General features: G+C 39.1%; 1 protein-coding gene across 4 annotated transcripts in view; it reads right to left on the reverse strand.

The window, feature by feature from the left end:
* phyhiplb (phytanoyl-CoA 2-hydroxylase interacting protein-like b) overlaps nt 1-22,483 on the reverse strand; it is a 60,950-nt gene that overhangs the window by 28,371 nt on the left and 10,096 nt on the right. The gene's annotated exons all lie outside the window — the stretch shown is intronic.

The raw sequence follows: 22,483 nt of genomic DNA on the forward strand, positions 1-22,483 counted from the left end.
ATTCTGCAGAGTGCAGGTTGCAACACCACTATGGTTGCCAATGTGGTAAAGAAAGAGTTGGGGAAGGTGTTAGAGAAGGTTTGGAACAAGGACCGTTCCATATTCCCAGAAAAAAAGACAGGCACAACTGTAGTCTATGCGATCCCCTGCACTATGCCTTTGATTTGTAGAAAATGGGAGGAATTGATAGAGAAGCTGCTGAGAGTAAGAACAACTCTGCAAGAGGATGAGGGCGTTAGCATAGGGGACCGAGCTGAATCTTTGTTCCGGAAAGAAGCAGAAGGCCCCAAGACCTTGCATGGTGGCTGTGAAGCAGTTGTGGACAGACTACCTAAATTCGTTAAGGACAGGAGACAAACTATTCACCAGTATCCGCCTATTTGGAAGAAATCCATCAACATTTACTTTGAGAGTTGCGAGTGCAGGTGAGAAAGAAAGAAACTAAATCGGCTCTTGGATCCTTCTCCAAGTTACACCGACATAAATGTATGGTAAGTTATGGGGGGTAGTCAGCACATCACACCCTGGCTGACGAGGAATGGATTTTACATTCATTTCTATTTCACAGCTCTTTAACATTACAGGTTTTAGGTCCTCAACTGCTTGTCTAGGTATAATTTTCTTTTAAAAATATGGTGCTGTGTTTTGTCATTTAAGAGTGTGTGTGCCCCCACCACCGCCACACACTACTTATTGACGCTAATATTTTTGTTCTCAAGTCATCTCTAATGCATCTAGCCAATTAATGTTAATCGATATCCTCAGTAACTGATTTCGGTCCCAAGAGAAATGCGTCCTTTCTGCTTTCTGCCTACACAGGCTAGACCTTTTAAAAAAGTGTACACTTAAATCAGTTCATTTTCGTCTGTCCGTAAAAAAAAAACCCTCATTTTGACAGTTTCTGGTTTCTGATATATCATGGTTTTCCTATTCGGACAATATCCTCATAAATCTCCCCCGCACCCTCTCTAACGTTTTCACATTCTAGTCTAACTGATGCTATTTTCATTTCTACCATAATATACCTGTTCTTATATTCTGCAATTGATCCAAAAACGGATACGATCCTGTATATCTTCTTAACCACCTTTGCAACCTGTGTTTTGGAGACCCGTGGACATGCTCTCAAAAATGTTTCTATTCCTCAAAGTTCAGTCATACACCACCATTTACTGTATATTCACACACTACACATTTCATAACCCCATTGATTTTAATGGGAATCGTAGGACTCTAGGGAAGAAAAGTAAGCTCCTTTATAAATTATGTATTCTGTTTGAAATGAGAAACAATTGCTTTACCCGGAGGGGAATAAATCTTTGGAATTGTCTACTCTTGAACATTGTGAAGGCTCAGTTGCTGAGTATATTCAAAACAAAGTGATATATTGATTTCTGGATATTAAAGGAATTAAGGGATATGGGGTCAATGGCACTGAGATAAAAGATCAGCCATGCTCTCAATGAACAGCAGGGAATATACAGGGGGCAGATGGCCTACTACTTTTAATTATGTGTGTTTTTCTCATTTGATCCTTTTTTTGATTTGTTAACATAATTTCACTTAATTAAGCTATTTCAAAAATGTTTACAATTTATAAAGTTTTGATGGCCTGAAATGCTGGGGGGCAGGTTTTGCTTTCAAAGCTGTTGGGGAGGTTTTGGCAATGGGACTTCTCTAAGGCATTATTCTTGCACCTGCTCCCACTCAGACCTTCATTGCTGGATCCTAGAATACTTTTGGCCAAGGAACTAAGATCTCCCCAGCGACTTCCGGCAGCAATTGCAAGCAGCTTCATGTCAGCAAAAAACAAATAAGGAACTGAATATTCTATCATCCCCAGTTTACCAAATTATTTCATAACAAATTTCTGGTTAATGAGTTTGAAAGAATGAGAAGCTAAATTGTGCTTTTATCACAAACAAAAATATGCAGGAATAACCTTTCAAAATACAAGAAAATATTATTTTACATTTTCTCATTAAAAGAAACCACGCCAGCAGAATCTGAAACTGAACTCTTGTGCAATTTGCTTGTCTAGGTTACCTGTAGTAAATAATAAAAATTCTCCCTAATGTAAAAGTTGACATTAATAGGAATATTCTTACGATTCCCAAGACATAATTTTCCTGTGCTCTTGAAGCACAGGCGAAGTATGAGCTGCTTTGTGGAATAATTTACGGGTACGAATGTATGTAGTGTAATGCCAAGAGTTCTCGTTAATTTTTGCAAACAAATCACCAATATCCATATTTGCTGATTCAGTTCCAAGGAGGGGAACATGTTTCCTTATGACTTACCAGAGTAATATTACTGCATTTCCTAAAACATTCAGAGTCTATCTTGATGCTGGGCAATCAAACAACAAAAGCAGCAAACAATCTACATACATTTCCATTATGCTCCCAATTAAATCAGTTCTTCACTCTTACCATACACAAGTTAAAAGCTGTAATGTGCTCCCTACAAACTATATAGACTGTAACAATTATTCAAAGCACATGAACACACAACATAATAAAATTGGTGAAAAGAGAACCTAGTCCAGCTGGTCCATCTCTTATCATCCTGCTAATCCCCTGATACAATTAATCATGGCAATCAATCTTTATTAGCGAGTCTACAATGGGTCTAGACATACGGTATAAGAGCTTTGCGAACCACTATATCTAGGTCAGGAACCCAAGCTTGAATATGTCAAGTATCAAAGTATTTATTATGATGTTATTTACATTATTTTCCTAAAGAAATCAATCTAATTTACATTTGAATGAATAAAGCTTGTGTCCATTGTCTCCACAGGGAGTCTGGTCCATTCATTTACCACTCACCCACCACAATATTGTTTCTATTGATCATTTTGGAGATATGGCCCTCTGAACTCGACTCCTACTGTTCTGGGCCTACTGAAAATGTCATCTTCCCTTTAGATTCTTGAAATAAAAATCAAATCGTCTCTTGGTGTTTTCCATTTGTGGTGAGAAAGGTCAATTTACAATATCATTATTCAGAATCCAATCCCTCCTCTCCTCATTCATTCTGACAGTTGTGGCAAGAAAGAATCTAAGTGCAATTACAGCAGTGAACTCAATGGCTTAATGTTGACATAATTTATTCCAATATCTGATTGCTTTAATGCTGAACATTTTTTGCAACTGGTTTGATTTATGGTGTGCAAAAAACAAAGTGCTGGAGGAACTCAGCGGGTCAGGCAGCATCTATGGAGGAAGTGGACAGACGATGTTTCAAATCGGTGGGCTTTTTTCAGACCGATAGAGTGGGGAGAGAAAGCTGGAAAAGAGAGGTGGGGGTGGGATAAAGCCAGCCAGCCGACGAAATTGTCACCTAGTCCACCCTTAGCCCAACCGATGTAAAAGAGGTCACATTGGGTGAGCTGATAGCACGAGGCAATGTTAGAGGAGGTCTCACCTGGAAGGGCTGCTGGTGTCCCTGGATGGAAGTGAGAAGGGTATAGGAAGATGTGGTACAGTTCCTGCTGCTGCAGGGGAAACTGCCCGGGGAAGACGCAGGTTGGTGGTGAAGAATGAGCGAACCAAGGAGCTGCAGAGTGGTATTGATGAGAGCAGTATGGTCGAGATGATGAACATTCTCCAATTTCAAGTTAGATAATAATAATAATAATAATATAATAAATTTTATTTATGGGCGCCTTTCAAGAGTCTCAAGGACACCTTACAAAAATTTAGCAGGTAGAGGAAAAACATGTAAGGGGAATAAAATAAATAGTAGAGACATGACTAGTACACAAAGTAAAGACAGAATTCAATACAAAACACAATATGAGGCAATTAATGCACAGATGAAAAGGGGACGGGACGTGGGGCTAAGGATAGGCAGAAGTGAAGAGATGCGTCTTGAGGCGGGACTGGAAGATGGTGAGGGACACAGAATTGCGGATTAGTTGGGGGAGGGAGTTCCAGAGCCTGGGAGCTGCCCTGGAGAAGGCTCTGTCCCCAAAACTGCGGAGGTTGGACTTGTGGATGGAGAGGAGACCGGCTGATGTGGATCCGAGGGACCGTGAGGGTTGGTTGGGGGAGAGGAGGTCAGTGAGATATGGGGGGGGCAGATGGTGGAGGGCTTTGTAGGCGAGGATCAGGATTTTGTAGTTGATCTGGTGGGAGATGGGAAGCCAGTGAAGTTGTTTGAGGACTGGATTGATGTGATGCCAGGATTTGGTGTGTGTAATGAGTCGGGCGGCTGCGTTCTGGACCAGTCGGAGTTGGAATAGATCACCCTACCCTCCTCCCCACCATAGTCTCCTGCCCTCATCTCCACCCTGCTGCACATCTATTTCTCCCATCATCTCTACTATCCATAGTCACCATGCTTCTCCCCCCCCCCCCCGCTCATCCCTCTTCCTCACATGCCATATTTCCCTTTACCCCATTTTCCATCACCCTTTTCCCTAGCACCCAGATCCCTCCCTCTCACTTTACATTTCGCTTTTCCTCTTCTTTCCTTATCTGACACCCTTTTGTCCCCTTTTCACATTGCCTTTGTCACCATCTCCACCCATCTGCCAATCCTTCCCCTCTCACCTGCATCTACCTATCACTTGCCAGACTTTGCCCTGGTCCACATCTTTGTTCCATCTTTCTCCCCACGACTCCATCAGGCTGAAGAAGGATCCTGATCTAAAATGTTGTCTACCCATTCCCTCCACAGATGCTGTCTGACCCACAGAGTTCTTCCAAAACTGTTTTTTTTTTGCTTAAGAATTAATTATCTGCAGTTTCTTGTGCATGGATTTATCATGAACCTGATTTCACATGTAGTTTTTTTACTTGTTAACGTTGGTTTCCTGACTTTCCTTTGTCACGGTGTGATTCATTTCTCCATACTGAATTTCAAGTGCTCTTTAGTTCCGTTGGTCATCCAATTTCATTTTCATGGGCATATATTCCCAGTCAATCTTCCCTTTACCTATTTCCAGTAATAACCAATGTCTATTTCTTCAGCACTAAATCTACCACTGTAGCACCATAGAGGTCAAGAACAGCACGGGTTTGGTAATATCCCCATCTGCTGGTTCTCTCCAGGCTACAAACCAACTTGATTTGGAAATGTATCGCATTTTTTCAGCATCATAAAATCCTGCAACACCTGATATAACATCAACTGGAAGGATTGCAGAGGTTCAAGGCAGTAGCTCACCACCACCTTCTCAAAGGCTGTTAGGGATAGATAACTATTGGATTCACATCACAAAAATAAATTAAAAAACATATGCCTTCCTTCAAAATATTACTACATATGTTTAATCAAGGTACAGTGAAAATCTCTCAATTTACATCGTATCCAGTCAAAAAACGACTATACATGATTATAATCTGGCCACAGTGCAAAAATAAAGTATAAAGGGTACAACATTTAGTGCAAGATAACAGTTGCAAAGAAACCGTCCCCACGCATCTTCAAACTTGTGTACCTCATTCCCGATGGGAGAGGCAAGAAGAGGTACTGACTGGGGAGAGACTAGTCCTTAATTATGCTGGTGGCCTTGCCGAGAGAGCGTGAAGTATAGATTGAGTCAAAGGAAGGGAGGTTGGTTTGTGTGATGATCTGGGCTACATCCACAGCTCTCTGCAATTTCTTGCAGTCCTGAATGGAGCTGTTCACAAATCAGGCTGTGATGCATCCTGATAAAATGTTTTCTACCGCCCATCTGTACAAGTTGGTGAGGGTTGATGGGAACATGCCGAACTTCCAAAGCCTTCGAAGGAAGCAGAAGCGTTGGTGTGCTTTCTTGGCCATAGCTTCGTCCAACATCTGGCTGGTCCAGAACAAATTGCTGGAGATATTTATTACTAGGAACTTGGAGCTTTTGACTATCTCTACTTTGATGCCCTATATATTTTGTATCCCAGGGTGTGTGTATTGCTTTGCTTCCTGAAGTCAATGACAATCTCCTTTGTCTTGCTCACATTGAAGAAGTGGTAAGACAATTGACAATAGATAATAGGTGCAGGAGTAGGCCATACAGCCCTTCGAGCCAGCACCGCCATTCACTATGATCATGGCTGATCATCTTTGCTATGTTATACTTTTCTTATTTTTACACTGCCCGTGACTTCCCTTGTCAGCCACAGTCGCCTCTTATTCCTCTTAGGATCTTTCTTCCTCTTTGGAATGAACTGATCCTGCACCTTCTGTATTGTTCCCAGAAATACCTGACATTGTTATTCCACAGTCATCCCTGCTAGGGTCTCTTTCCAGTCAACTTTGGCCAGCTCTTCCTTCATGCCTTCATTGTCCCCTTTGCTCAACTGCAATTCTGACACTTCCGATTTTCCCCGTCTCCCTCTCAAATTGTAGATTAAAAAGTATCATATTATGGTCATTACCTCCTAATGGCTCCTTTACCTTGAGTTCCCTTTTCAAATCCAGCATTACACAACAGTAAATCAAGAAATGCCTTCTCCCTGGTAGGTTCCAGTACAAGTTGCTCTAAGAATCCATCTCGGAGGCACTCGAGAAACTCCCTTTCTTGGGGCCCAGTACCAACCTGATTTTCCCCAGTCTACCTGCATGCTGAAATCTCCTATAATCACCGTAGCATTACCTTTGCTACATACTAATTTTAACTCTCGATTCAACTTGCACCCTATATCCAGGCTACTGTTTGAGGGCCTGTAGATAAATCCCATTAGGGTAGTTTTACCCTTAATATTCCACAGTTCTATCCATACATAATCTACACCTCCTGATTCTATGTCACCCCTCGCAAGGGACTAAATTTCATTCCTCACCAACAGGGCTACCCCACCCCCTCTGCCCACCTGTCTCTTTTTGATAGGACATATACCCCTGAATATTCACTTCCCATGTTTCCTTTTCTTGAAAAAATATTTTCAATAACAAGTCGGAATAAAGTACAGTGCCCTCCATAATGTTTGGGACAACGACCCATCATTTATTTATTTGCCTTTGTACTCCACAATTTGAGATTTGTAATTTTAAAAAAATCACATGTGTTAAAGTGCACATTGTCAGATTTTATTAAAGGGTATTTTTTATACATTTTGGTTTGACCATGTAAAAATCACAGCTGTGTTTATACATAGTCCCCCCATTTCAGGGCACCAAAATGTTTGGCACACATGGCTTCACAGGCGTTTGTAATTGCTCAGGTGTGGCAGAGCATCATCAGAGAAGACACCCAGCAACTGGTGATGTCCATGAACAGCAGACTTCAAGCAGTCATTGCATGCAAAGGATATGCAACAAAATACTAAACATAACTACTTTTGTTTACATGACATTGTTGTGTCCCAAACATTATGGTGTCCTGAAATGGGGGGGACTATGTAAAACACTGCTGTAATTTCCACATGGTGAAAACAAAATGTATAAAAATGGCCTTTATTAAAATCTGACAAGGTGAACTTTACTTACATGTGGTTTTTTCTATTACAAATCTCAAATTGTGGAGTACAGAGGCAAATAAATAAATGATGGGTCTTTGTCCCAAACATTTTTGAGGGCACTATAAAGTACTAGAATGATTTATATCAGCAGTATGCAAGTACTGCATTAGTATTGCTAAATGATGCTGCATAATATACTACACCAGAGGACTTAATGCTTGTGCGATTTTACAAACACTGCTAAGTATAACAGTGCATAAATTTACCTGGACCATTGGGTAGAATTACATAGCTGCCAGTTAAGAACACAGGTTCAATAGAAAGGTTTTAACACATCTTTGTAAATTTCAAAAATATGCAGTGCAGCTTCATTTAATTCAGCTCCTTCTCTCTTCCACCCACACCATTATCATACAGTTCAAATGGCTTCTTCACTACCACTTAGTGCTGCAATATATCTATGCTAGGTTCAGTACAAGTAACACTGCTGAGGAGACATCATCCTTTTAAATATCATTATTTTCCATTATAAATGCTTGTTTTACAGTTCATGCAAGGTGTATTATTTTGAAGACACGAACTCCCAAAAAGTCAATGTGCGAAGCACAAGTTGAAATAAAGTGTCATTTTATTTTATTTGTGCATGGGATGTGTGCTTAGTTTGCAAGGCCTTTGAAATGCCAATGGTGAGCACTTTCTTAAAAAACTACAGTGTGATTAAATTGCAACCAGTGATTTTGGGTTGTGATTTCCAGGGCTTTTGCAACAATAGCAACGAGGAAGCAGCAGCAATGTATTTCCAAGCTGCAGGGGGTATGTAACCAAGAACATGGAGGAGTCCCTGGTTACACACCATCCCATCTATAGAAGGTAGAGTTCTCAGATTGGGGTGCTTTAGTTTAATTTTTAGTTTAGAGATACAGCACGGAAACTGGCCCTTTGGCCTATGCTGATTAGCAATCCCTGTACACAAACACTATCGTACACACCAGGGACAATTTACAATTTTCAGCTAAGCCAATTAACCTACAAATCTATACGTCTTTGGAGTATGGGTGGAAACTGGAGCACCCGGAGAAAACCAATGTGGACATGGGGAGAATGTACAAACATCCGTAGCCAGGATTAAATCTGGGTCTATGGCGTTGTAAAGCAGCAACTACCGCTGTGCCATCGTGATTTTATCAAAGCTTTGGCAGGTTGCTGTAAGCATCCTGCAGATGTCGTACCTATCGCAATAATTTTCTATTGATGGGACAAACATGTGTGATACATGAACATTTCCAGCCATGGAAATTAATTACGTGACTCATCAGTTAATTTTTTGCTGATCTCCAGGATATTGATTTAGGGCAATTTAGTAATGGTACCAATTTCAATGCCAGGTTGTTAGGCTCTATCACATTCAAAATAGTCATTTCATGGCTTAAATGGTAACAGTTAACAGCCCAAACCTGAATGTTGACGAGAGAAGCAAAAGACGGAAATGTTAGTTTCTGGAGCAACAAACCATCTTCTGGAGGAACTCGGTAGGACAAGCACAGTCTTTGGCTGAAAGCGATGGTTTGCTTTTCAGGTCACAAACTGGCATCAGGTATGTGCGGAAAGGGAAGACAACCAGTATAAAGAGGAGAGGGGAAGTGGCGAGACAGGGGCTAGTGGGTGATTGGTGAACTGAGGAGGGGTGAAGGATGACAGGCAGATCGAGCCAGGCAGGAGAGGGGGAGGGATGGAGTCGGGACACAAGGGCAATGGATGAAAGATTAAATCAGAAAAAAAAGCCAATTACAACCAGGCAGGTGGAGCAAGAGTGAAGGAGGGGAAATGTAGGTGTCTTCACCATCCCCCTCCCCTCCCTTTGCCTGAATGTTGACTCACTATTTCCTCAAGCAGGCAGACTGATTCAATTGGTTTAAGTTAAAAAACAATTAAACTGAATACCATGCATTAAATAGTGAACATCTGCTTCGTGTTAATGAATACTGATACAATTCAACCATCAATGAACACTTACTTCTGAATTTATGATGGAGGTAAAGTGATTGATTAAGCAGTTGGTAGGATCTTTGTCCAGGTTTGGAGCAAGCACTGTGTGATTGAGGTGAATATTTGTGCCAAAACGTAGGTTTTTGGTGATTACATGCCACTGAATATCAACAACATATTTCATCATTTGGGTTAGGAGTCAGACAGCGTGAGTAGATCAGTTTAGATTTATCCTGATGCTTCCGCACATTTGCACTCACCAGGGCAATCTTTTATTTATTGAGATAAATGCCAATTTTCCGATGAACTTGTCAGTAATAAAGCGGGTCTGCACCATGCATTCAGGGTTGAAGTCGGAATGTTACTAGAACCATATTGCATCAATTGACAAGGGCACCCACACACAGTCATACATTTAAAAAAAAACATTAAAAAGAGTCTTAATTTAGTTTAGAGATAGAGCACGGAAACAGGCCCTTCAGCCCACCGAGCCTGCATCGACCAGCGATCCCAGAAAAAAAGCCAATTACAACACAAGAGTGAAGGAGGGGAAATGTAGGTGTCTTCACCATCCCCCTCCCTCCCCTTTGCCTGCTGAATGTTGACTCACTACTCAACAGACTGATTCAATTGGGGTTAAAAAAATTAAACTGAATACCATGCATTAACATACACCAAGCCAATACAAAACCCTACTGAATTTATACCTGTAAGCGTCTTTGGGAGTGTGATTGAGGAAATTTGTGCCAAAACGTAGGTTTTTGGTGATTACATGCCACTGAAAGATCTTGGAGAAATCAGACAACGCAGTCACGTGGAGAATCTTTAAAACTCCATACAGACAACGACCTTAGTCAGGACCGAACTCGGGTCACCAGCGCTGCAAGCGCTGTAAGGCAGCAACTCTACCGCTGCGTCACCGTGCAGCCCTATTCCACCCTAGTATTCTACTCACTCATCAAAAATCCTACAAGCTGCCACTTATCTTGAGTCCTGACTAATCTATCTATCTATCTATCTATCACAAAAACTATCATCTTGTTTGTTTCTACGTATGTCTGTCTGTCCATCTGCTCCCGGAACTACGCCAAAATGGTACACGATAGCGCTACAATTTTTGGACCACCTTACGCACCATTGTCCTGTGGTGTACTTTATCAAGTTTCGTTCAGATTGATGTAATATTTTACAAGTTATTCACATTTTAAACTTAAGAAATATAACTTTTCACTTAAAATAAAATCCAATTCCATTGCTCTGCCCGTTACAATGTTACAAATGAAAGGACACAGAGTCCTGTCATTTGTAACATTGTAACATGAAGGAGCAGGGCATGGGAATTGGATTTTTTAAAGTGAAAAGTTAATGAATTATTTTTTAAGTTTAAAAAGAGGGAGGGTGTAAAGGAGGGGGAGGGAGTGCTGGGGGATGAGGGGAGCCACGCCTACGCAGTTGGGGGCTATGGGCAAGTGGTGGAATATTGTATTGGAGAACGGGTGAGTGGTGGAATATTGCATTGGGGGAACGGGTTGCATTGGGGGACCAGCCCTCCCGTGTGTCAGGGACCCAATGGGTCCCACTTGGTCTAGTTATTTTTAAAATATACCTCAGATGCAGATTTTGCCACCTTTTGTATATTTCCAAGCATATGCAACTCAATCTTATTTTACATGCCTTTTCTCAAATTTAAATATCAAATTCAGCCATTTATGATTATTATTCACAGGATGTCTCGAGTACACGATCTTTAACCAATCTTATTTTAATACTACCAAAAAAAGAGAAAGGTTTTAGCTTGGGATGTCAATTAATCAACTAGAGTGCTCAAACAACAAAGGGATATTAATGTATATTTTTAAATTCTTTAATTGCACCTCTTGACATACATACACAGAATCGCACATTTAGAAAAATCCCACTCGCATCTTACATCCTGAATGCACCCACTTACTGTGAATTCTCACTACATTCCTTTCTACCTTTGGATTCTAAACAGCGTTTAAAAACCAAGTTAGAAAATTGCCCTCATGAAAATAAATTGGATTTTCTACCATTATGTAACCCCAATAATACGGTGCCTCAGCTGCCTAGTGTCAGACAAGAGAATCCATTGTTGAAATATGCCTGACAAAGAAAGATTACATAAAATCAGTATCATATTTTACTATCACATTAAATAGATTTGCTGTATCTTGGTAACTGGTTTTGAAGAGAGTTGAAGAGAGATAAAGAGAGAAATCGAGAGTGAAAGGTGTTTACAGAGACACGCAAACTAGAGGGACAGATACAAACAGAGAAGAGAAAGAGAGACAGACACAGACAATTGAGGGATCCAAAGAGCAAGAGGGGATGAGATTGATAAGATAAAAGGTGCTGGCGGTTACGTTAACTGCAATACAGATCATGATTTACTCAAACAAAAAAAATCATTTAAATCATTCAGCAGCCATATTTTTTATATTCTCTTGCAGGTTCTTAAATGCTCTATTGAAATTGAAAATACCCTTAAGTTTCCCTTGTCAGTTGAGCTATTTTATGCCTCAGTCTCCATTAAAAAACAAATCTCATTATAATAAGGAGCTGCTACATGTCTATCTGATTCCTACATTTAATTATTTTTCGTGCCTTGACAATAGTTATTTCGCCCTACATCTTGCATTCCTTGCTGCTCCTCAGTCCTATTTAGTACTTTAGTCACTTGTAACACTTGCTGATGCTCTTTCTTTCTACTGCAATGATGTTACCAATATTACCATTACCATTATTGCCTATTTCCTTCGCTCCATAGATGCTGCTGCACCCGCTGAGTTTCTCCAGCTTTTTTGTGTAACTTACCATTATTCTTGTTTGCCTGATCTTGGTTAACAATTCATAGCTTAGAATATTTAGCCCAGCTTGGTCAGGTCTCTGAAGCACTGAGTACATCATATTCTTGAAGATTAATTGAAACTTCCAACCAAAAAAGTTTTAAGTTTACGTATTATATTTTGAATTTCATATATTTGTGTACCTAGTAGTTATTGTGCTTACACCCTAATCGTGAAGTTCATACAGTTTTTGATCCAATATGCATTTTGTAAATCATCGATCTCACACATACACTCTGGATATGCAGACATTACACCAATTTCTCAATTTCACAAGAATTAAGCCATTCGGCCCATTGAATCGCCTCCGCTATTCAATCATGGCTGATGATTCAATCATGGCCTCCTAATTCCATTTTCCTGCCATCAATCCATAACCCTCGACACCCATTCTAATCAAGAATTTGTCTATCTCTGCCTTAAAAATATCCACTGACTTGGCCTTCACAGCACTCTGTGGCAGATTAACTACCCTCTGACTATAGAAGTTTCTCCTCACCTCCTTTCTAAAAGAGCACCTTTTAATTCTGAGGCTATGACCTATGGTCCTAGACTCTCCCACCAGTGGAAACATACTTTCCAAATCCACTCTATCTATGCCTTTCATTATTCTTTAAGTTTATGTAAGGGATGTGTTTCTGGAAAACATATTACAAAGGTATTACTGGTGTTCAGATGCTGGTGGCAAATCTGGACATGGGGTCTGCATTTTTCATGAAACTTTCAAACTAGCCAAGGGTGGCCTTGAATGTACTAGTGCCCTTAAAAAAAACCCACATCATGCTCCACTATTTGTTTCTAATCTTGCCTTAATCATCACACTATTTTGCATGTCATCAAATTCATGGGCACATTATCATTGATTCTGATCTTCTAACTGCATTCATAGTCTTTTCATATGTTTTACATTGTAACATTCCTGCCCTTTGCAATGTGTAATAAGCTTCCAGGTTAATTAAGTTCTATTTTCACAGCATCGTCAAGGATTTTTTGTATAGTTGATGCTAAACGATTTAATGAATGGCTAATATATATTCATGTTTTTCACATCCATTTGCTACATTCAGCATATTAATGGCAGGCACATGACTTGCAAATGGTGCTCTAGAAAAAAAGGACAGAGTGTTAGAGTAACAGTGGGTCAGGCAGCATTTCTACTGATACTGCTCGACTCGTTGAGTTACTCCAGCACTGTCTATTTATAATAGTTATAATATAGTTATTGTTTGCTGTGATTTCTTAACAAAACCGTATTCTTTAGAACTGTTGGGGTATTTTGAATCCATTTTGAACAATGCACTAAATAAATTGCAATAATATCACTAAAACAAGCAGAGCACTAATATCTTTATGAAAGCACAATGGCATGGGATGATGTGTGAAGCACATTATGGCCAGACAGTGACACACTATTTACTATGGCAAAAAATAGCTTTGCATACTTAAGACACGTGCCCCAAGGTGTCAATGTCATTATTGGAAACATGTAAATTGTAGTCATGTTTTATTTCAGACATTTTAGATATACTGGTATTTTTATGATCTAGAATTATGTAATATTTTGCTCCTTTTCCACTTTGGCCTTTTATCTCATTCTTACACAAGATATTAAAACAGATCATGCATTTAACTAAACTGCACGGGTTATGTTTCTTATGTCTCCCAATTATCTGAGCCTTTAAGGATATATTTCTAGTCTTCTTTCTCTTATTTGCAACATGCACATCTTGACAAATCAAATTCATAGCAATTTAAGACACTTCCAACATATGTTGCCATTTTTGACACCAAATTTAGATTACATTAATATAACCACTTCCATTACTAAATTATCAGGTGGACTTAATATTCTGTCTATTAATTATCTTAATTAAGTATAGTTAGCATATTAGGTTAACTCCCTGCTTGATTGATTATATGAAATATTGAAATGCACACTAATTCACAAAATATTAAATATTTTTTATTTGAACCCTATCACTCCTATCACTGAACTCACTAAGTAGACAAATGTGCTGGAGAAACCCAGCGGGTGAGGCAGCATCAATGAACTCACTTATCTGAGTTTGAATTATGTCAAATCCCCTCTTAAATCTTCTTCAAGACTCTACTTCAAAACCATGCTTTGCATTTGATAATTGATTAATAATGCTTCATATGTGTCCTGAAACATGTTAACGTTCTTATCTACACTTGGATGTCTTGGTAGTAAAGACCAACAGCTTTGGCGAATATCAATAGAGAAGCCTTGGTGTGTAACTGCAATGCAGTTTGTAAGACAGGATCCAATGCCAACATGGTCTATTAATAGTGGAAGGAATGCCAATCAAGGAATTTCCTGACATGCCTTGAAGATGGTAGAAAAGTTTTGGAATGTCAAAAATAAATCACATGTTGGAGGATACTCAATATCACACATGCTTATATTATTTATATGGGTAGTCAAGTTTATTTTTTGTTTGCCAAAAATATTGACCCAAGGCTGTTGACAGTAGAGGACTCAGCAACAACAATATCAACAAATGTCAAGTACTGGTATTTAGATTCCCTTCATGGAGATGCTCCTTGCTTGGCATTCAAGTCACAAAGTAATATGAATAGAATTGAATATTGCATAATCATTGATGGACCAGAAAAACTCCTAGTGATGTCCTGGGCCTGGAATGATTGACCTCCAATATCTACTATTTATTTTGTCCTGACAATTTTTTTCACCTTGATACCCACTGACTTCAGGTCCTTTAATACTATTCCCAATCAAATGCTACCCTGATGTCAAGGACAGTAAAACTCACTTCATATCTAGAATTCATATTTTATCAATTCTAATGATCTACAAAGCTAACTGATCCTAGTCAAATCGAAACTGAAAATTGGTGAGTAGATTTTTTTTCAGTGGATGCTGCATGATTCAAATGTCAATGACACATTCTGCCAATTTACTGATAATGGAGAATCAAATGGATTGCATGGTATTTGCTTGGATAGATATTTCTCGGCAACTTTCCACATTGTCAGACAGATGCCAGAGTTAAAAATGTACAGGAACAGTTTAATGAGAAGAATAAGTCATTCTGCAGTACTATAGTTGGGGCATTGTCTTGTTGCAAAAGGCCTTTATTTTAATTCTTATAATGCTTCCTTGATATCATATGAAGTGAATCAAATTCTCTTAAAATGGTCTGCAATGATGGTGGCAATTTCAGTAAGAACCCAGTACAGCCCACCCACTTGGCACTTGTCACTGAATGTTTCTGCCGCTTCTTTAGTACTTATTTAGTGACCCTCACCATCATTGAGATGGGAATGTTCTTTGTAGAAACATTATTTCCACAATTAGATGGAATGGGACTGTAACATTTTGAATCATTCATCTTGGACCACTTAGTTCTATCTATTGCTTGCTATTTTATTATTCAGACATATGAATTTCTATGTTGCAACAGTGCCAGGATGGGACATTAACTTTAAATACATCTAAAGTTTGCACCTAACTTGCCTTTCTTCATTCCAGGGTCTAGTCCTTGAATTAATAGTATAGATTAAGGAAAATTCCATTCCATTAGATTATAAATTGAGGCGACGTTCAATTTAAATGGTCCTGATGATTCTCAGTGCCTCATGGATATCCACTTCTGATCCAACAAATGTCAAGTACTGGTGGTTAGATTCCTTTCATGGAGATGCTCCTTGCTTGGCATTCAAGTCACAAAGTAGCAGGTATTAAATCGTAATGGAATGGAATGTGTCGTCCGGATAAAGACAGGGCTTTGTCTCCACAAGAGCTATGCAGAAGCCAGCCATATTAATGCTGTCATGGACATGTGCATTTACAGCAGCAGATGGTTGAGGATGAGGTCAAGATGTTCATCCCTCATTGGTTCCTTCAATACCTCCTCTAGACCTGGCCCCACAGCTATCTGGTCACTAGCAATGCAACTGTGGCAGCCTTGATGATAGACACATTAGTCTCTCAACCATGATACATATTGTATTCATCCTTATCCTATTGTATCCCAGCTGAGAGATTGAAGTGGGAGGCATTAAAGAGATTGTTCCCTACCTCACGAGTAATATAACCAGGAAACAGGTCCTTGAGCCTAACTTGTCCGTGCCAACCAAATGCCCCATCTAATCCAGTCCCATTTGCCTGTATTTGGCTCGATTCTCTCCACACCTCTCACATCCATGTATCTGATAAAATGACATGCAATTTCTGTCGGCTTTGAAAGCGAGTAGTCATACTAATATACACCTTAAAATAAATCTCCTGAACTAGATGTAATAAACACAGAATTTGTAACTCACTATTCTTGTGCAATTTATGCCTAATCCACAATGACAAAAATCTTCTAATTTTGCAGATCTGCTCTCACCTGCAGACTACAACCTGAAAAATCTAAGGACTAATCAGTTACAATAAACTAAACTACGTTGTGAAATAATTGCCACTCGGGTTTCATGACATAGGCAGAAAACAAGACTACATTGCAGGTTCAAGATTAAACATCCAAGATCAACCCATAGGGCCTGTAACCAAATATGATCAGCTAGTTCATATCGTAAATATGATCAGCTAGTTCATATCAGCTAGTTCATATTTTAAATTACATTATTTTACTGTTAAATGAGGGTGGGGTGAGATAGATGAAGTAATAAAAGTACTTGTCCCAAAGCTATTTTGTATGAACAATAAAAATAGGTGAGGTATGGTTATCAAGCATATAAAGAAGCAGGAAAACTGCAATTGCCACATGATAAGTTTTAAAGCAAGATCAACCATCAAGACTATTCCTTTCAATAGTTACTTTTGAAATAATTTTGTCTTTATTATCTTATCAAGTAGAACATTTAGTCATTATAAACTTCCACGTGCGCATTTCATGCCTGTTGCCATCAAACATCTCAATACATGACCTATAAACCAGCTCAGCACATTATAAATTAAACTTGCTTCTGGATTCTGATTTATGTTAGCAGGCCAGGCTCCCTTATTGGGATAATGCACTTACTGCAGAAATGCAAGGAGCCAACCACATTTTTATACCACTTTTGAATGCAACCATTTACATGAAAACATGAAAAAAGGAGTAGACACAAACCACTCATGCTTTCAAGGTGTTCTGATTGCAACCAACTCCCGCATTCCAATTGACCGGTAGTAACCTTTCAATTATTTTCCTTATCTAAAATCTATCTCCCTTTTCCTTCAATTATTCAAAGCTTCTGCTTCAAGCACATTTTGATGAAGAGTCTCAATTGTAAGAGAGAAAAAAAACTTCCCTTATCTCAATCTTGAATGGACGATCTTGAATAGACAATATTGAATAACACTTTAAGGCAGAGATAGATAGATTCTTGATTAGTACGGGAGTCAGGGGTTATGGGGAGAAGGCAGGAGAATGGGGTTAGGGGGGGGGGGGGGGGGAGAGATATTCCACCATCATTCAATCTTCTCATCTAGACCATTCCAAGTGTCAGTCTGGTAAACCTTCTCTGAAATGAAATGCTGCTAATGCATTTATATCCTTCTTAAGGAAACAAATACTGTACACAGTATTCCACATGCTTATTCACCAAAGCACTATAAAACTTCAACATTTATATGCATTTCCACTGATAATAAATGATACAATTCTGTTAGCTTTCCCAATTACTACATTACATCTTTTGCAACATGCTTGGGCTTCTTCAGAAATTATTTTATTTCCCATGTTTCTGTCATTAACAAATTTACCAACTATATTTACAGGTTTTTTAAATATATAAACTGATAAATTGAGGTCTCAAGGTTGATTCCCGTGGCACAACTTTCATTGTACATTGCTTACAAGAAAGAAAACTTCTTTATGCCTGCTCTTTGCGTGTTGCTGGCCATCCAATTTTCTATCCATCTGTGATGTATATGTAATATAAATGCCAGTGCCCCTTGAGGCCAAAAGCAGAAGCTGGCAAATGTGCCTGTGCCTCATGACTGAGGTCAGGTGATGTTCTAGACATTTCCTGGTGCATTCAAGATGTTGGACGTGCAGTTATTGTGCTAGTCACAACAGGGTCTAACAGAAGACATTACATGGTGTCAGAAGTGTACCCAGAAATAGCGCAGTTGACAGGCATGACGTCACATTCGGTGATACGTGAGATGACGGGCATGTTTGCTCGGAATGGCATTCCTGAATTGGTGATGACAGACAACGCGAGATAATTTGACTGTGCCGAGTTTCGTAGGTTCCAGGATGACTGGGAATTTTCCCATGTCACCTCAAGTCCCATTTATCCACAGAGCAACGGGCAGATAGAGCGCTGTGTGCAAACTATAAAAAGTATTATGAGGAAAAGCCAAATGCAGCGGCCGTGACCCTATGTACGCCATCCTTGAATACCGCAACACCCCCTCTAAATTATAGCAATTTTTAGTGAGCAATGGATATAGTATGTCTGCACATACAAAAAGATTTTTGATATGGAATTGTTATATATTTAGAATTCACAAGATAATATGAATAAAAGTTGCAAGCTTGCATATGATAGTTAGTTTGGTGTGAAAGTAAGGCATGGGCAGGAAGCAAGCAAATTGCAGTGGATTGCAGGCAGATTAATTGAATGAGCAAGAAAATGGTGAATGGTGTACAATGTGAGGCTATCCACTTTGGCATGAATACACACAAATGGTTTTAGATGCAAATGTAGAATGCATGATCAGTATGTATGACAGTAGACTAAGACTGCTGAGTTGTTGACTTGGAAGATAATCTAAGGCTACAGCGTAATATCGATGCCATGGTGAAAGGTTCAGAAATGGACAGCACGGTGGCACAGCGGTAGAAATGCTGCCTTACAGCGGAATAGACCCAGGTTCAATCCTGCCTACAGGTGCTGTCTGTACAGAGTTTGTAGGTTCTCCCAGTGACCGCGTGGGTTTTTTCTCCGGGTGCTCCAGTTTCCTCCCACACTCCAAAGACGTACGGGTTTGTAGATTAATTTGGCTTCTGTTAAAAAAAATAAAAAATTGTTAATTGTCCCTAGTGTGTAGATAGTGCTAGCGTACAGGGTTGGTGTGGGCTTGGTGAGCCAAAGGGCCTGTTTCTGTGTTGTATCACTAAACTAAAATGGTCGATGGAGATTAGTCCTAGTAAAGAGGCAAGAACATACACCATGAATGGTAAAATTCAATGGTGTATTGAAGAACAGAGTGTGCAATGGTGTGCAATTCTAAAGATTTTTAAAGATGACAGAGCATGGAGGCAACGTGGTTAAGAAGGTATATAGGATACTGGCCTTCAGGGCACTGAATATGAGAGCAGGGAGGTTATGCTCCAATTTTATAAATGTTGACCTCAGCTGAAGTACTTGCTTTCTGCTCAACACAAGGATGTGATAGTGCTTGAGAGGATGCAGATGAGATTTACTAGCATGTTGCTGAGGAAAAAGCATTTTAGTTATTAGGAGAGACTGGGAGGGCTGGGTTCGTTTTTCCTTGAGTGGATGAGAATAAAGGGCCTGTCCCACTCTCACGACCTAATTCACAACCTTTTTTACTCGCGGACATTTTTCATCAGGCTAGAAAAACGCCCCGACCAACTTGATGCCACGAGTACCTACGACTAGCATCACGACCTACCTACGACCATGCTGCAAGTATGAGTCAAGGGCAAACTCGGCAGAGGTCGTGAATTAGGTTGTGAAAGTGAGACGGGCCCTTAAGAGGGGACATGTACTGATTGAGGCATATACAATTATGAGAGGTGTAGATAGGGTCGATTGCAGGAATCTTTTTCCCTTATCGGAGTTGAATAAAATTAGAGATTACCGATACAAGGCAAAGGGCAAGAGATTCATATGGATCTGAGGGGAATCTTTGTCACTCCAGAGAGTGATGAATATCTGGAACACATGATACAATGCCAAAGAGAATGATGGAAACAGCATCGCTTACAGCACTTAAGAAGTGATGAGATGAGCACTTGAATCGCAGTTATTTTTTGAATGTTACAGGTCAAATTCTGGAAGGTGTGATTAATTCTGCACATTGATGTTGTGAGCCAAATATCCTCTTTCCATGCTGGATAACTCCAATGATTTACTTACCTGTGTTCAATGCTGTATACATGCACTAGATTGGTTCCCAGGATATGTAGGTTCAATGAAATGAGAGCATGTGAGATTAGCCTATGCTTAAAGTTAGAAGAATGAGGTGATCTTAGTGAAAGATATGGGCTTCCAATGACAAAATTACAAGATAACACCAAGAGGTTAATTCCTAATTTTGAGTAGAGGTACATGCGAGCCAAGTTTCAAGTTAAGGAGTTGGCCCTTTACGGATTAGATTAGAAAGAAACCAGTCCTTTGTAACAAAAACAAATATTTTCACACTTTGTGATTGATAATATTCAAAACTGAGACCAATAGTTCCCTGGATACCAAGGGGTTAAGTGAATATCAGGGTCAGATAGCAAGGTACACGTCACAAGACCAGTAAAGAGTTGCAGAGCCTTTAGCTGCTTCTAGTTATGTTAATTTTTTAATCACTTGACATCCATTGAAGAATGACAGTCGACTGTGAAAAATATTCATGTTTCTAATTATAAAGTAAAGCTGAAGATTCTGGAAATATTCCGTGTCGACTGGAAACAGTGTAATAATTTCAGTTGTTTCAGACAATATCACTCCAGAGATGCTGCCTGTATTGATCAGTATTTCCAGCCGTTTATGTTTATTGAGATTTTTTTTTAGCATCCACAGAATTTTGCTTATCTGTGAGTACTTTGGAATGATTTTGATTGCACAAGTTCCAACATTGAAACAATGTGATAATTGAAGAATATCGTGTAGCAGTACCATTTTATGTACAATTATACGCTAAAGATTTATCAATATGAATTTCATTTCAACTGTGTGCTGTTCAAATCTTATATTTTCAACTTTGAAATTAAAGCATTGGCATCTAAACAGTTCAGGCTTTTCAAATATGATATAAATCAATATTAAATGAAATCCTACTCACCGCAATTTGTTTCAGACTGAACCATGTAATAAGCTTCTCATAAATCTTAAAAAGTACAGACTTTGAAACCTTGGTTGGCTGACAAAGTACTTCAATATCTATTTTCTGAAGTTCAGAGAAAGATAACACAAGGTGCAAATTGCACTAAATAGAGTCCAAAGGGTTTCTCTTTCTGGACCTACAGGTAACAAATCGTCATTAAGCAATGATAGAGTCTATTGGCACAGTTGGAAGCCTTTAGTTTTCATAAAGATGTTCCCTATTATTTTCTTTCATTTTGCGGAAAATGTATCCATATATATTCTGTTGCTTCCTTTCTTTTATATTAATGTTCTTTTAAAGTTATATTCTTTATTTTCTAATTTAGGAAAATAAACAGTCAAGTACTCTCCTCGGATATAAAATATTAATAGTCATACATTTAATATAACCATTTACATTGTTAGTACAACTGTTCTGTTTTACATTATTGCATTCAGAAAAGAACAAAAATGTTATTTAAATATATTCTATTACCTGAGCAGGTCTAGCCAGTTAGAATTTAACTATTAATGGAATTAAATTGATTCAACAACAATCTTCTACACCTGGTTTGAACCTTTTGAAATATTACTTGTTGAAATCAAGTTATGTTTCAGCTTGACTATTAAAGTAATGCTTCACATTTGCTTTGGCTATTCTGTTTAAGACAATAATTAAAGGGAACTTCAGCATCGGTCATTGCATCCATGTGGCTAAAACGATCGCCTGCTAACAACTAAACATTAATCTTAGCAATCCGTTTATGTATAGATTCGTGTTTTATTCAAGAAAGCAAAGCAATTTGATTAATACAAAAGGCAAGTCAACTTGAATGCCCTGACTGAATCAACCATTGTGTCCCACAGCCGACAAGTACAGTGCATCTATTTTGTTTGACCATTCCCTGCAGTGGACAGAGCGACCCTGCCCCATCTTGTCCATGGTGCTGAAAACAATTAAAAATACACCGAATTTTCTTTGCGTTTTGCGAACTGTTTCACCTATCTGACGACCCGTTGCACACTTTCGATTTAAAATACGAGATAATGAAGACTGGAGCACCCTGCATAATTAAATTGATCAGATAGGCAATGTGCAAAGCTGACAGGCAAACGAAATACATGCAAGAACCGAACACGCCTCGGATTCACTGTACGGAATTAAAAGCGAGCTGCCATGCTGCAATGGAAATTGGGCTGAAACCGAGCAATTGGCAC

Source organism: Leucoraja erinacea, chromosome 15 (assembly GCF_028641065.1).
Source record: "Leucoraja erinacea ecotype New England chromosome 15, Leri_hhj_1, whole genome shotgun sequence".
Lineage (NCBI taxonomy): Eukaryota > Metazoa > Chordata > Chondrichthyes > Rajiformes > Rajidae > Leucoraja > Leucoraja erinaceus.